Raw genomic sequence first — 15668 nt, forward strand, 5'->3', positions numbered from 1 at the left:
AGGAATTTTTACTCACCGCTGGATTTATTTTACTATTTATATTTATTCTTATATATTCATTTTCATGCACATTGTGAAGCGCTTCAAATATCATTATTTATTCTTTTTAAGTGACTCTGAAAACACTCTCTTTTGATAGCAGCCTCACTTGGTTTTATGTGTAATTATCAGCTATTTAGCATCACAGCGCTTTGTGTTTTATATACATTGTGTGGAGATTGTAACTGATATTTGGTTTTTAGTTTATCCCAGAGAGATAAGAAGTGTTTAGTTATGGGATTATGAATTTTAAAGCGGTCTTTAGGATCAAGCCATAATAAATTTAATATTAATAGAGGGTCATTTTCTGAAGCCTCTATAAATACCCATAATGGGATTTCCTGTTTTGCATGGTATTTGGACAGACTGACCAAATGTGCTGCTCTGTAGTAGTTAGTAAAATTAGGGTATCCCAGGCCTCCTTTATTTTTGGGAAGATGTAGTGTGTGTATAGGTATACGTGGTTTAGAAGAGCCCCATATAAACGAAGTTGCTCTTTTTTGTACTATTCTCAAAATATAGGAAGGAATTGGAATAGGGAGGACTCTGAATAGATAAAACAATTTGGGTAGAATAGTCATTTTGATTGCATTAATCTTCCCTATCCAGGATAAAGGAAGTTGCGACCATTGTTTTATTAGATTTGTGATCTGTCTTAATACAGGAGGATAATTGGTTGAGAATAAGTCAGAATGAGATGCTGTTAAATGAATTCCAAGATATGGGATTGATTTTTCTGCCCATGTGAATGGGAGTGCAGCCCTAGCCGGGATCAATTCCATGTTTGTGAGTGAAATATTAAGCACTAGGCATTTCTTAGGATTAATCATAAGGCCGGATAGGGCTGCAAACCCATCAAGAGCTGGTATTAAGTTAGGACCAGAGACCTGTGGTGATGATAGAAAAAGTAATATATCGTCTGCAAATATACATAATTTGTGTGTAATACCTCCTACTTCAATGCCAGTTATAGTTTGGTTTGTTCTGATGTATTGGGCCATGGGTTCGAGTATAAGGGCAAATAATAAGGGAGATAATGGGCAACCCTGTCGGGTACCTCTTTCGATATTAAAGGCTTCAGATTTGTATCCAGCATATTTTATATAGGCTTTGGGTTTATTATATAATGCTTTGATCCATGTTAAAAAGTGGGGCCCAAAACCCCATTTTTGTAATGAATATTGCATATATTGCCAGGATACTGTGTCAAATGCCCTCTTAATATCGAGAGATAGAAAACATAAAGGGATTTTCTGTTTTTTAGCAATATGTGCCAATAACACTGCCCTGCGTATATTATCGCCTGTCTGTCTATTTGGCATGAAGCCTACTTGATCTCTATGTATTAATTTTCCTATAATGCTATTGAGGCGTTTTGCTATTATTTTTGCTAATAATTTAATATCGAGGTTTAACAGAGAGATAGGCCGATAATTCACACAGGAAGTATCATCAGAAAGGGGTTTTGGGATCATACAAACAATTGCCATTAGTGTTTCTTGCCGAAAAGAATGTCCATCTAGAAGTTTGTTAAAAGTTTCAGTGAGAATGGGAGAGAGTATTTCTGAGAATGTTTTATAGTATAAAGCCGAGTAGCCGTCTGGGCCTGGTCTTTTGTTAAGTTTTAGGTCTTTTATGGCGTTAGCAACTTCATCTATAGTTATAGGCTCATCCAAACTGCTTTTTTGATTCTGAGATAACTCAGGTAAGGTTATTTTTGAGAAGAAGGATTCAGCCTCTGTAGGATTAAATTCATTGTTTGTCTTGTATAAAGTTGCAAGATGTGAGTGAAATTTATGGACTATTTTAACTGGATTACAAGTGTAAACATTTTTTGATAATTTCAAACGTATTGGTTTGAAAGATTTGTTAGTTGAATTTAATGCCCGAGCCAAATATGTACCTGGTTTGTTTGTATTCATGTAGAAATTGTGTTTGGAGCGTTTGAGGGATTTATCAACTGACTCAGTGAGAAATAGATCGTATTCCAATCTAGATTTTTCCAGATGAGATTTTGTACTCTGAGATGGATTATCTTGAAATGATATGTAGGCTGCATTAAAATTGAGTTCTAGTTTTTTTGCTAGATTTTTGCGTTCCCGTTTAAATAGTGCCATTTGTCTTTGTATTGTACCACGCAAGACAGGCTTATGAGCTTCCCACAGTGTTATTGGGGAGATGTCTGTTGTATTATTAATTGATATGTATTCCTTTAAAGCTTGTTCAATGGCCATCTGATGTAGTGGGTGTTTGAGCATTATGTCCGGTAAGTACCACGTTGGGTCATGCGCTTTTTGGTATGGCTGAGGCTATAGTAGTGTATACTGCATTATGGTCAGACCACGGAATCGGAATTATATCTGATGCAATAATTTCTGGTATCATTCCTATTGTTAGAAAAATATGATCTATTCTGGTGAAGGTTTGATGAGGGTGCGAGAAATAAGTGAATTTCTTTTTCATTGGGTTACTTTCTCTCCATGAATCTACCAGATTGTATTTGGAAAGAAGTTGAGAAAAAGGTAATCTAGAGGTTATTTTGGATGGTGTAAAAAATTATTTATCTAGAAATGGGAGGAGGACCTGGTTCGAATCCCCGCACATTATCACTGTTCCTATTTTGTGTGTATTAATCACTTGTAATATATGTGAGAGGAATGGTGTAGGTTGTTTGTTAGGAGCGTAGTAGGAAATCACCGTGATTGCTGTATCCATTATATAACCCATGAGTATCAGGTATCTACCTTCTGGGTCTTTAATTTCTGATGATAAGGTGAATGGTGTGGATCGGTGAAATGCAATTAGAGTTCCCCTTTTCTTGGTACAGGCAGAAGCCGTGTAAATTTGTTGATAAAAAGGAGAAATATATTTTGGAGTAGAATCTTTGGTGAAGTGTGTTTCTTGGAGGCATACTATGTGAGCCTTCTTGTTATGGAAAGTACGGAAGGCTTTGGTCCTTTTTTGAGGGACATTTATTCCCTGAACATTCAGGGAAAGTATATTCAGTGGTGCCATGGCAATAGATCAAATAGTTTTGACTTACTTTTTGTTATGCAGAGCTGACTGCGCAGATCAACCTGTGTGGACTGAAGAGATGAATAGATAGAAAAGAAACCAGTGAATTCTGGAGTAAAGAGTAAACAAAAAACATATGAGATTAGATGATACATTGTATAAATTATTTTTTGCAAGTAATCACAATTTACCCGTGAAAGAGAATAAATATCTCTCTCAGGGGAATAAGTGCCTTCGTCACACTCCCACATAATATGGTTGGGAGAATGAGGAGGGCTAATGGGGGTACACGGATCTTCCGCTTACAGGAGAGAAGTGCTATGTCAAAAGACATCAAAATGATGTTTCATTAATTGGAGTGCAGAATATAGTTTTTGTTGAAATTATTTATTCCAGGGTGGTTGTATATGGTTAGTCTTGCCCTAGGCTAAATAATTCAGTTAGAAAGGTACTGTTAATAACTTTGGTATTGATGAAGATAGTTTGAATTATTTTGGGATTTTAACCCTTTTAGAGTAAACAGTTACATATTTTATTCATACGTAACTGTTTAGATATGTTAACTCATAAAATTGAGGTTGTATTGCTTCAGATTAGAATAAACAAAAACATAATTCTAGGAACTTATTTGTCCTAAAAAGTAATAAATCTATTGTTATTACCTGATAATATATAACTGAACAAGAATTTCCTTATTTCACTTATATATTCTAAGGCTATATGAATCAGAAGTAATAAGAAATATAACTGGAATGTAACATGATCCCATACAGTGTGTGACTATCAGAATGCAGTTACATTCAGTTATAAATACAGGTTTTTTATAGAGAACCATCTCTTAGTATAATAAATGAAGAGATATCAGGAATTAGGATGTCAGTCCATTGAATCTTCTTGGTCCATGGATGATGTGGCATAACGGCCTCTTTTGTGAGAATGATGATTCCCATTTTGTTCTGAAATTTTCTGGGTGCTGCCTGAAGGTGAAGATGATGCCATTCTTCTGCGTGTGGGAGTGTTGCTGCTTGTGGGTTCTGTCAGATTTAATTTTAAAAGGGTTTGTTGTAGTTCATCTGCTGATCTGCTTCTGTAAATTGTACCTTGGTAGTTAAATCTGACTGAAAAGGGGAAGCCCCATTGATACATAATGTTGTGGCGTTGCAGTTCCATTAGTTGGGGTTTCATGGATCGTCTTTTAGTAATAGTAAGTTGGGATAGGTCAGCAAAAATTTGATAATTGTGTCCTTGAAAATTAAGTTCCTTTTTTTCTCTTGCAGCAATTAGTATTTGTTCTTTCGTTCTGTAATAATGAAATTTTGTGATTATATCACGTGGGGGTCCATCTTTCTTTTTGGCTGTGAGGGCTCTGTGTACTCTGTCCAGTTCTAAACGTTCAATAGGGATATCTGGCTTTAGTTCTTGTAATAGAGCAGTAATAGTAGATTGCAGGTCGGTCACAGTTTCAGGTATTCCCCTTATGCGTAAGTTTGAACGTCTGGCTCTATTTTCGTAATCTTCGAGCTTAGTTTGAAGTATTAAATTCTCTTTTTTTAATTGTTCCAATTCTGTTATATTTTCTTGGGTTGTAATTTCAATTTCATCCATTTTTATTTCTAAGGCTGCGGTGCGGTTTCCCAGCTCTCTTATTTCTTTGGTTAGGCTTTTTGTTATTTGGTCTGAGGTTTGTTTTAAAGCCTTATGAAGCATCTTTTCAAATTGTAATAATATTACTGGGGATACTGAGGAGGCTTGTGGAGAAGTTTGTGAGAGGATTTGTTCTGTATCTGACTCAAATGGAGAGTCTTGCTGTGACATTTTCTGTCTGTGAGAGCGCCCTGATGCTGTATCTTGTGAGGTGACTGGAGCTGCTTCAGCTGCAGTGAGTGCCTGTGAGCTCTTTGTGAGGTGATTTTTATTTCTGCCACGGTTTCCTCCCAGTACCATATTTCCTGCCCAAACTTTCACAGTTTGTTCCCTGGGGCAAAAAGGTTCAAATGGATACTTTTTGAGCCTGCAGGCTCCGCTTTGTCCTTCTCTTCTCTCCTCAGCGGTGTGGAGCTCTAACAATGCATGTCTGCTCCGCTAGGCTCCGCCTACTGCCCCCCGCCAGTTTTCAATCCATGTACTCACCCTATGGTCCATGCCAACTGACCTTATTTTGTACAGTAAACTTTCATGGGGAATTGTGTCAAATGCTGTTGCAAAATCCAGATACACCACGCCTACGGGCCTTCCTTTATCTAGGTGGCAACTCACCTCCTCATAGAAGGTTAATAGATTGGTTTGGCAAGAACGATTCTTCGTGAATCCATGCTGATTACTGCTAATGATATCGTTCTTATTACTAAAATCTTGTATATAGTCCCTTATCATCCCCTCCAAGAGTTTACATACTATTGATGTTAGGCTAACTGGTCTGTAATTCCCAGGGATGTATTTTGGGCCCTTTTTAAATATTGGAGCTACATTGGCTTTTCTCCAATCAGCTGGTACCATTCCAGTCAGTAGACTGTCAGTAAAAATTAGGAACAATGGTCTGGCAATTACTTGACTGAGTTCCCTAAGTACCCTCGTGTGCAAGCCATCTGGTCCCGGTGATTTATTAATGTTAAGTTTCCCAAGTCAAATTTTAATTCTGTCCTCTGTTAACCATGGAGGTGCTTCCTGTGTTGTGTCATGAGGATAAACACTGCAGTTTTGGTTACTGAAGCCCTCCAATTCCCTCATGAAGACTGAGGAAAAGAATAAATTCAATACCTTCACCATCTCCCCATCCTTTGTAACCAGATGTCCTTCCTCATTCTTTATGGGGCCGATATGGGCTGTTCTCCCTTTTTTACTGTTTACCTAAAGAATTTCTTGGGATTTTTTATGCTCTCCTCCTCTATGTGTCTTTCATGTTCTATCTTAGCTGTCCTAATTGCACCCTTACATTTCTTGTTGCATTCTTTATAAAGTCTGAATGCTGATGATGATCCCTCAACCTTGTATTTTTTGAAGGCCTTCTCCTTTGCTTTTATATGCAATTTTACATTGGGGTTAAGCCATCCAGGACTTTTCTTTGCTCTTTTAAATTTATTACCTAATGGGATGCATTGGCTAAGGCCTTTATTTAATATAGCATTAATAAATAGATAGGAAGGTATATTATATTTACCAGTATCATTTAGCACTTTTCTCCCCTGCCATACTATCCCTGGTCCCATCCCTTTATCCATTGGATTTCTGTTCTTTCAACCATGGAGGTCCGGCAAATGCAGTCTGCCTAGGAACTCCCACTCCTCCAGACTGAAATCCACCCATCAAGATGTTTTTGCATAACTTTTTTCCAAGAGCCAGCCCACTGCTTATATCAGTGCTGAGGGCTCTTAAGTGGACATCACTGTGCCTCTGTGTTCCATTATACAATGCAGGCAGATCATGGCTGGTGGGAGGGGCTGGCAGGGTGCTCTGTACATAGCTTCCTGCATAAGCTGTGATTGTACGTAGTGGGAGCCTGCCAGCAAGTCCCAGCCAGGACCCGCTGATCTGTTGTGTTCAATCACAGCCTAGAGCTCTGTGTTGACAATCAACACAGAGCTCTGTACAGAGGGAACAATCTCTCTTTTTCTCATCCCTGCAAAACATTACACATAGGTCCACATTTAACCCCTTGATCGCCCTAGATGTTAACCCCTTCCCAGCCAGTGTCACTAGTCAGCTCCCCCAACGTCAGTTGGTGACAGATTACCTGCTGTACTATCACAATCCCATAATAAGTCGCTGATCACTGCAATTAGTTGATTAAAAAAAAAAAAGAAAAATTCCAGTATATATATATATATATATATATATATATATATATATATATACCAATGTTTGTAGACGCTACAACTTTCACACAAAGCAATCAATATACACTTATTGGGATTTTTTTAATCAAAGAAGTAGCAGAATACATTTTGGCCCAAATTTATGAAGAAATTAGATTTTTCTTTTATCTTATATTGGATATGTTTTGTAGCAGAAATTAAAAACATTGTTTTTTTTTTTTCATAATGCTCTGTTTTTTTTCCGTTAATATTGTAGTAAATAAAAAATCCAGTGGTGATCAAATACCACCAAAAGAAAGCTCTATATTGTGTGAAAAAAATTATATACATTTTGTTTGGGTACAGCGTTGCATGACCGCACAATTACCAGTTAAAGTAGCACAGTGCACAAAATGGCCTGGCCATGAAGGGGGTGAAACCTTATAGAGCTGAAGTGGTTAAAGTTGTTGTAAATAATCACCTTGTAAAACAACCCATTCACTTTAAAATAGAAATGAAAGGCAAAACTATTTTGTATAGATATTAAAAAAAAAAAAAAAAAATTATAAAATTTTTTTTCCTTTTTTATAAGTGTTTTCATTCCCTCTGTTCCGCTGCATAAGTGCTGGGGGGGAGAGAAGCAGCAGCAGGCTGAGCTTCCCAGTGAATGGCTGTGCAGCGGGAGCGTGTCAGGACAAGTCTGATCATTGGAGGAGAGCAGGCTTAGTTTTCAGCAAAGCTAGAGAACTGACCACGGTGTGAAAACGTGACCTTATAAAAAAAACAAAAAAGACCAGTTTTGCAGCGCTTTGGAATCGCTTTTAAGGCACTTTGGAAGCATTGCCCATTCATTTCAACGGACAGGGGCGTTTTTGGAGCGCTTTTTACAGTGCTCCAAACACGCCCTAAAGATGCCGCTTGCAGTACTTTTTCTACCGCCCCGCCAGTGCATCGCCCCAGTGTGAAAGCATCCATTCAAATCAATGGGAGGCAGTTTTCAGGCGCTATTTTTACCGCTAAAGCGCTAAAACGCCTGAAAACTGCCTCAGTGTGAAGGGGGTCTAAGTCATAGTCTTTTAACTAAACTGCCATTTTAGCCTTAGTCGAATTTTAGTCATTGAATTCTTTTAGTTTTAGTCATATTTTAGTCGACTAAAATTGTATTTGGGTAGCACTACATGTAGAGTTCAGGATTACGTCAGGATTATGCTACGTACAGAGTGCAGGGTTGAGCAGTGCGCTACGTACAGAGGGCAGGAATTCAGGGGTGTGCTATGTACAGAGTGCAGGGATTCAGGGGTGCGCTACCTACAGAGTGCATGGATTTTAAGGGGTGTGCTACGTACAGAGTGCAGGGAGTCAGGGGTGCATTACGTACAGAGTGAAGGGAGTCAAGGGTGCGCTACATACAGAGTGCAGGGAGTCAGAGGTGCACTACGTACACAGTGCAGGGGTCAGGATTGTGCTACGTACACGGTGCAGGGGTCAGGATTGTGCTACGTACACAGTGCAGGGGTCAGGATTGCGCTACATACACAGTGCAGGGGTCAGGATTGCGCTACGTACACAGTGCAGGGGTCAGGATTGCGCTACGTACACAGTGCAGGGGTCAGGATTGCGCTACATCCACAGTGCAGGGGTCAGGATTGCGCTACATCCACAGTGCAGGGGTCAGGATTGCGCTACGTACACAGTGCAGGGGTCAGGATTGCGCTACGTACACAGTGCAGGGGTCAGGATTGCGCTACGTACACAGTGCAGGGGTCAGGATTGCGCTACGTACACAGTGCAGGAGTCAGGATTGCGCTACGTACACAGTGCAGGGGTCAGGATTGTGCTACGTACACAGTGCAGGGGTCAGGATTGCGCCCAAAGTTTCCTCACATCTGTACTCTCTCCTACCTTCCTACCTGGCCCAGCTCTGGTACCTCCCTGTATAGGCGGCTCCCTCCCTTTGTATTGGGCTATAGTTAGTAGTTTCCTGTTTATTGGGCTATAGATGGTACCTCCCTCTGTGGGCGGATCTCTGTGTTTAGTATCAGTGCTCAGTTTTGCTATATGTTTTTTTTTCACCATCACTTCAAAATAAGCAGCAGACACTTCATCAACACAAGTGCTTAAAAAGCCCTCAGGACGCAGCCCGCTGGATGGAAAAAAAAAAAAATAAAACAGAGCTGCCAGCAATCTCTGCCACTATGCTGGGCTGACCGTGCATGCAAAAAAGCCGGCGTCGCTGGAGGGACTGGGGAAGCGAGAGAGCGGAGGCGGGGTGGAGGGGGAGCCAGAGCGACGGTGGAGGCGGAGACAGGGCGGAGGCGGAGACAGAACGGCATCGGAGGCTGAGACAAAGCTGAGGCAGGGGTGGAGACAGAGCAGAGGCGGAGACAGAGCACCGGTGGAGACGGAGACAGGGCGGAGGCGGAGACAGAGCGTCATCGGAGGCTGAGACAAAGCTGAGGCCGGGGTGGAGACAGAGCAGAGGCGGAGACAGAGCAGCGGTGGAGGTGGAGACAGGGCGGAGGCGGAGACAGAGCGTCATCGGAGGCTGAGACAAAGCTGAGGCGGGGGTGGAAACAGAGCAGAGGTGGAGACAGAGCAGCGGTGGAGGTGGAGACAGAGCAGAGGCGGAGACAGAGCAGCGGTGGAGACAGGGCGGAGGCGGAGACAGAGCGGCATCGGAGGCTGAGACAAAGCTGAGGCAGGGGTGGAGGCAGAGCGGAGGCGGGGTGGAGGCAGAGCGGAGGCGGGGTTGGAGGCGGAGACAGCTTGGAGGGGGAGATGTTTACTCTTGTTCTCATTGAGACTGACTGGCTCGCTAATACAATTCTGCGCCGCTCGCAGGACCGAGGGGGGGATGTTTTCCCTTGTTGCCTGGGATCTAAAGAGGTAGCGGCCGGCGGGCCGGATTCGGTCCGCGTGCCTTGTGTTTGCCACCTGTGCTCTAGACTTTCCAAACCAATTATATACTCCTGGAGTAGAAATCTAATAAAATGTTAATATGTATGGTATTAGGGTTTGAACACGCATTACAGATACAGATTTAGCTGTTGTGATATATAACGTCTATATAAATAAAACCAAGATTCATAAACAAAAATATTGCTTTTTGACAAACAGAAGTACAACTTTTAAATATAAAAAAAAACAACAAAAAAAACAGAAAATTGGAAACTCAATTGGTTGTAATAAAGAAAAATAATTTTCCCCATGGGGCTTTAAAACAGCAATGCACATAATGAAAGGAGGTTCTTAATAGATGTATAAAAAGTTTTATCCAATATCATGGTTTGAAGTACAGTATAGAGAATCATCTGGTACAGTAACACACGTCTTATTCCCCAGTGCAGTAACAAACACATATTAATACACATAATTAGGTTACATAATGTTACATAAATAGCAAGCCCCGACGCGTTTCGACCTGTATATGGTCTCTTCAGGGGGACAGTTGGATCTAAAAAAGAATTACATAAATTAAATTCAAATAGATAAATATATATATTATTGTGCATCACTTGGATTAAACCAAGATAATGAGTCTTTACCGCTAAATGGTGGAATGGGTGTTCTCTAGTCCAGGATATGTGCTGAGGGCCAATGGAAACACCGGAGGGCTCGGGGGGCCACCCTCACTCTCCCAGGAGAGCCAGCCTCAAGGGGCTTACAAGGAGCCACACTTAGCGCGCCCCCCGGGAGGGGGGGGGGAGGGGAGATGAGGGGGAGGAGCCCACACCTGCAACAGAAACCCAAGAATAGCCATGTATTAGTTAGAGGAAGTTTGATAATTAACTTGGTAATGTACTGAGTGTTTCCAATTTGTCTATGTGGAGACTGGCGTTGGATAGGATTTTTACTATGTAAATATATTGAAATGTTAATTCCAATCCATGAATGTAATCGATAAGATTTAATGATCGTGTGATCCAACAATGCAGAGGTATGGTAGGTCTATTATACTGTTGTAATGGATAGGTAAATAAGAAGGATAAAATGGGTGAAAAAGAGGGAAAAGATGTGTGTGTGAAAAAAAAAAAAAAAAAAAACACAGCAACAACGATGGCCTAAATGGAGAGGAGTGCATTGTGTGGTGGAGGATAGTGTGAATGAGGTGGTGCATGGTGTGGTAACATGACATGGTGCTTGCTTGGTGCCTACTGTGTGAAAACAAAAATGAAAAGTGAACTAAAAAAGTGAAAAACCAATCAAAATGTGAAAGTGTGTATGTAGGATGGTGGAGAGTGCTGTGTGGAATGAAGGTGAAATAACAAAAAGTTTACCTTATCAGTTGTATAAATCGTGTAGGCTGAAGGTAATGTTGGACTTGTTGATAGGTTCAATGTGATAAGCTTGGTGGCGATCATGCAAAAATAAGGGCTCTAGTGTAGAAAGAACCAAATTGGTTGTAATGACATTGCACATTACCTGAATATATCACCAACATTAACTATAAGGAAAAGCAAATAAGAAAAGCCTTTTTCTTACTTTTTTTTTCTTTCAGCAACCTAATAGATGCCCCCTACTTATTCTTATGTGGTAGTGCAGTGTTAATTTTGACATCAAATTTCGACTTAGTTTTAGTCCTTTGACATTTTAGTTTTAGTCATATTTTAGTCTACTAAAATAGTGTTAATTTAGTCAACGAAAATATTTTAGTTTTAGGAAAGGCTAGCCAGTACTCAAGATGGCAGCCGAAGAAGATGACCTGTGCCCTCAGCCCCTGTCAGAACACCTCCGGTGCATTTGCGTGCGCCCGTGCGTGCATTGTCAAGAAGGGCATGCCAGCACTCAAGATGAGAATCCAAGACAGTCTGTTTCCTCAGTAAGAATGCCAGTGCGCTGGCGCGCCTTTGTGCGCACTAAGGCGCGTGCCTTCGCTAAGACGCGCACACGCGCGTGCACCCTGTGACAGCTTTTGGCGCCCAACAGGCTATTTAAACTCAGCCAGTGCCCAGACTCGGTGCTGTCCATTATACAGCGTTCCTGTTTGCCTGTATGTGATACCTGTACCTGTTAACTGACCCGGCTTGCCTCTGACGCTCCTGTTTGCTACCTGCATCCGACCCGGCTTGTTTGACTACCGCACCTGCCTGCTCCCGGTCTGTATCCCGACTACGCTTTTCCCTCCGTACCTGCTTCTGACGTGCCCACCAGTGTATGACCCGGCCTGCTGGTACCTGCCTTCTCTATTATCGGGAGAATCCCACTGAACTACCATTCCACCCGCAGCTGCTTCCAGTCCCACGGTCTGTGACCCATCAGGCACTCGTGCGACTCTGCACTCCCGTGCCTACTGTCTGCTCTACCAGGGGGCCCAGAGTCAGAGGTCTAAGAGAGGCCGTCCTCTGCATATCAGGCCCTACCGTCAGGTACGTGACAGACTGCCTGCAGCACCATGTGGTTAATCGCTACATTTTTGGGAAAGGGTCTGGACTTTTTTTCCACATTTCTCGCACATAGGGCAGCCCATTGCAGCCCATTGAAATGAAGGGGCTGCCCTGCACTTGACACACGGTGGTACCTGTATGTGTGAACATAGCCTAAAGGAGATTTCACCCAAGCAACTCAATGAAAACTATTTCCATTTAGTGAAATTTGCCCCTGGGGAAATTGGTAATTCGGTGTTGCAAAATCAATTTCAATAAAATCACTCTGTTCGTCCCAAAGAGGTTCAAGCAATGATTGAATTTAGCCGGTGGCAAATAGGAATATGACAAAGCTCCAGTTCTCTGCTATTTCAGAATTGTATTTTGTAAAGCCGTCCTTGTACCCTGTTGTCAGAAATCTCTCTCTTCCCGATCGTGTCATTTTCACGATTGTCTTTGTCATGCTGGGAGAAGTCATGGATATCAGATATCTAAATAAACACATTTACTGTACATGTAGAATAGGTTCCCCTAAAGGTTATGTTCCAACAGCAAGTGTGTTTCGCTCCCCCAGGGTCCCTTGATCCAACTTTAGTATTACCCACGGCTCTATTTCATTGGTTTAGGAAAACAATTTATAGATCCCCACGCCGTTGTTTCTTTTTAATACTTGAGAGATGAACTAAAACTGCTGGTATGTGACTGATTCATAATCACAATGTATGACTTGCCTTGGGGAGTGTGTCAAAGGCCCAGGAGATCAATAAGATATTATCTTGTAGTTTGTATACAACATGCAGTCATATGCTGGTTTCATCTACTGATCGGTGCCATGCACTTTGCTCACATCCCCCCAGGCTGAGCGCGGTGGGTGCAGAAACATAGCGGCTATATAATACTTTTATCTGCGTTCTTATTTATTGCTGAGGAACGCACAGCCACCGCACTGTATCCAACATCGTCTGCAGAATTGTTTCTTTCCCAATTCAGCGTTTGATACTTTGTTTCTAAGATAATTCATTGAGTAGTTTCATTTTGCTCATATTTTGAGTCATTTTGCATGGTTTTTCTTTCTTTTAAATGACTTTTAGAGGTGCGCACATCAGAAAAATTTGTTTCATTTCAGGTTCATTTGTTTATTTATTTATTTTGTTTATTTAAGGTACTTATATAGCGCTGTCAATTTACGCAATACTTTTACATATACATTGTACATTCACATCAGTCCCTGCCCTCAAGGAGCTTACAATCTTAGGTTCCTAACTCACATTCATACATAAACATATTATGGGCAATTTAGATTAAAATAACCTAAAAGCATGTCTTTGGAGTGTGGAAGGAAACCGGAGTACCCGGAGGAAAGCCACACAGGCACAGGGAGAACCTACAAACTCCAGGCAGGTAGTGCCGTGATTTGTTAACCGCTTGCCGACCGGCTCACGCCGATATACGTCGGCAGAAGGGCACGTACAGGCATATTAACGTACTTGTACATTGTCCTTTAAGACGCGGCTTGTGGGCACGCGCCCGCCGCGAGCTCTGTGAGTGTGATCGTGGGTCTCGCGGACTCGATGTCCAAGGGGATACCCGTGATCGTCTCACGGAGAGGAAGAACGGGGAAATTCTCATGTAAACAAGCATTTCCCCATTCTGCCTAGTGACACTGACACTGATCACAGCTCCCTGTAATCGGGAGCAGTGATCAGTGTCGTGTCACACGTAGCCCCCCCCCCACAGTTATGCCCCGTACACACGGTCGGACTTTGTTTGGACATTCCGACAACAAAATCCTAGAATTTTTTCCAACGGATGTTGGCTCAAACTTGTCTTGCATACCCACGGTCACACAAAGTTGTCGGAAAATCCGATCATTCTGAACGCGGTGACGTAAAACACGTACGTCGGGACTATAAACGGGGCAGTGGCCAATAGCTTTCATCTCTTTATTTGTTCTGAGCATGCGTGGCACTTTGTCCGTCGGATTTGTGTACACATGATCGGAATTTCCGACAACGGATTTTGTTGTCGGAAAATTTTATAGCCTGCTCTCAAACTTTGTGTGTCGGAAAATCCGATGGAAAATGTGTGATGGAGCCTACACATGGTCGGAATTTCCGACAACAAGGTCCTACAGTATCACACATTTTCCGTCGGAAAATCCGACCGTGTGTACGGGGCATTAGAATCACTCCCTAGGACACACTTAACCCCTACAGCGCCCCCTCCTGGTTAACCCCTTCCCTGCCAGTCACATTTACACAGTAATCAATGCATTTTTAATCGCACTGATCGCTGTATAAATGTGAATGGTCCCAAAATAGCGTCAAAAGTGTCCGATGTGTCCGCCATAATGTCGCAGTCATGATAAAAATCGCTGATCGCCGCCATTACTAGTAAAAAAAATAAATTATTAATAAAAATGCCATAAAACTATCCCCTATTTTGTAGACGCTATAATTTTTGCGCAAAACAATCAATAAACGTTTATTGTGATTTATTGTGATTTTTTTTACCAAAAATATGTAGAAGAATATGTATCAGCCTTAAACTGAGGAAAAAAAATGTTTTTTTATATATTTTTTGGGGATATTTATTATAGCAAAAAGTAAAAAATAATGCATTTTTTTCAAAATTGTTTCTCTTTTTTTGTTTATAGCGCAAAAAATAAAAACCACAGAGGTGATCAAATACCACCAAAAGAAAGCTCTATTTGTGGGGAAAAAAAGGACGTCAATCTTGTTTGGGAGCCACGTCGCACGACCGCGCAATTGTCAGTTAAAGTGACGCAGTGCCGAATCACAAAAAGTGCTCTGGTCTTTTGCCAGCCAAATGGTCCAGGGCTGAAGTGGTTAATCATTTTTTTCATCATATTTGCTATGTTAGAGTGATTCATTTTTGGAATTTGTTTTGCATATTCATTGTACAGAATCGTTCCGTATTTTGGAAGTTATTTCAGAAGACTGGCTATATTCATTTTGACGCGTTAATTCAATATTTCGGGAGATTTCTTATGCACTCTGTTTGGGTTGGATGGAGGTGGATTCATCAGAAGCTCAGAATCATACCATAATGAAAGGAACGCAATTGATTTCGGATTCATTTGTTATGCTATGATTCGGAGATTCTGATGGATCCACCTCCATCCAACCCAAACACAATAAGTAGAAATAATTACTTTTTTTTTTTTTAAATATTTTTATTGAAAATTTGCAATTTACAAGCCTCAAACAGAAACAGAAAGGGGTGGATTTACAAAACGTGTATCTAAAACACTGCCAATGTTTCCTTTTACTGCATTGATATTATGTCTTTGTACCTAATATCATCCAGTTTTAATCACATTAACAGATATATAAATAGGTAACTATTACCAAATTATTCATTTATAGTGGAAGCATGCATGAGTAATTTGGATTTAATTGTTAATATAATAAATTAATCTGTATAAAAGATCTACAGT

The sequence above is a fragment of the Aquarana catesbeiana genome, linkage group LG06, assembly GCF_042186555.1.
Source record: "Aquarana catesbeiana isolate 2022-GZ linkage group LG06, ASM4218655v1, whole genome shotgun sequence".
NCBI classification, from domain to species: Eukaryota; Metazoa; Chordata; class Amphibia; order Anura; family Ranidae; genus Aquarana; species Aquarana catesbeiana.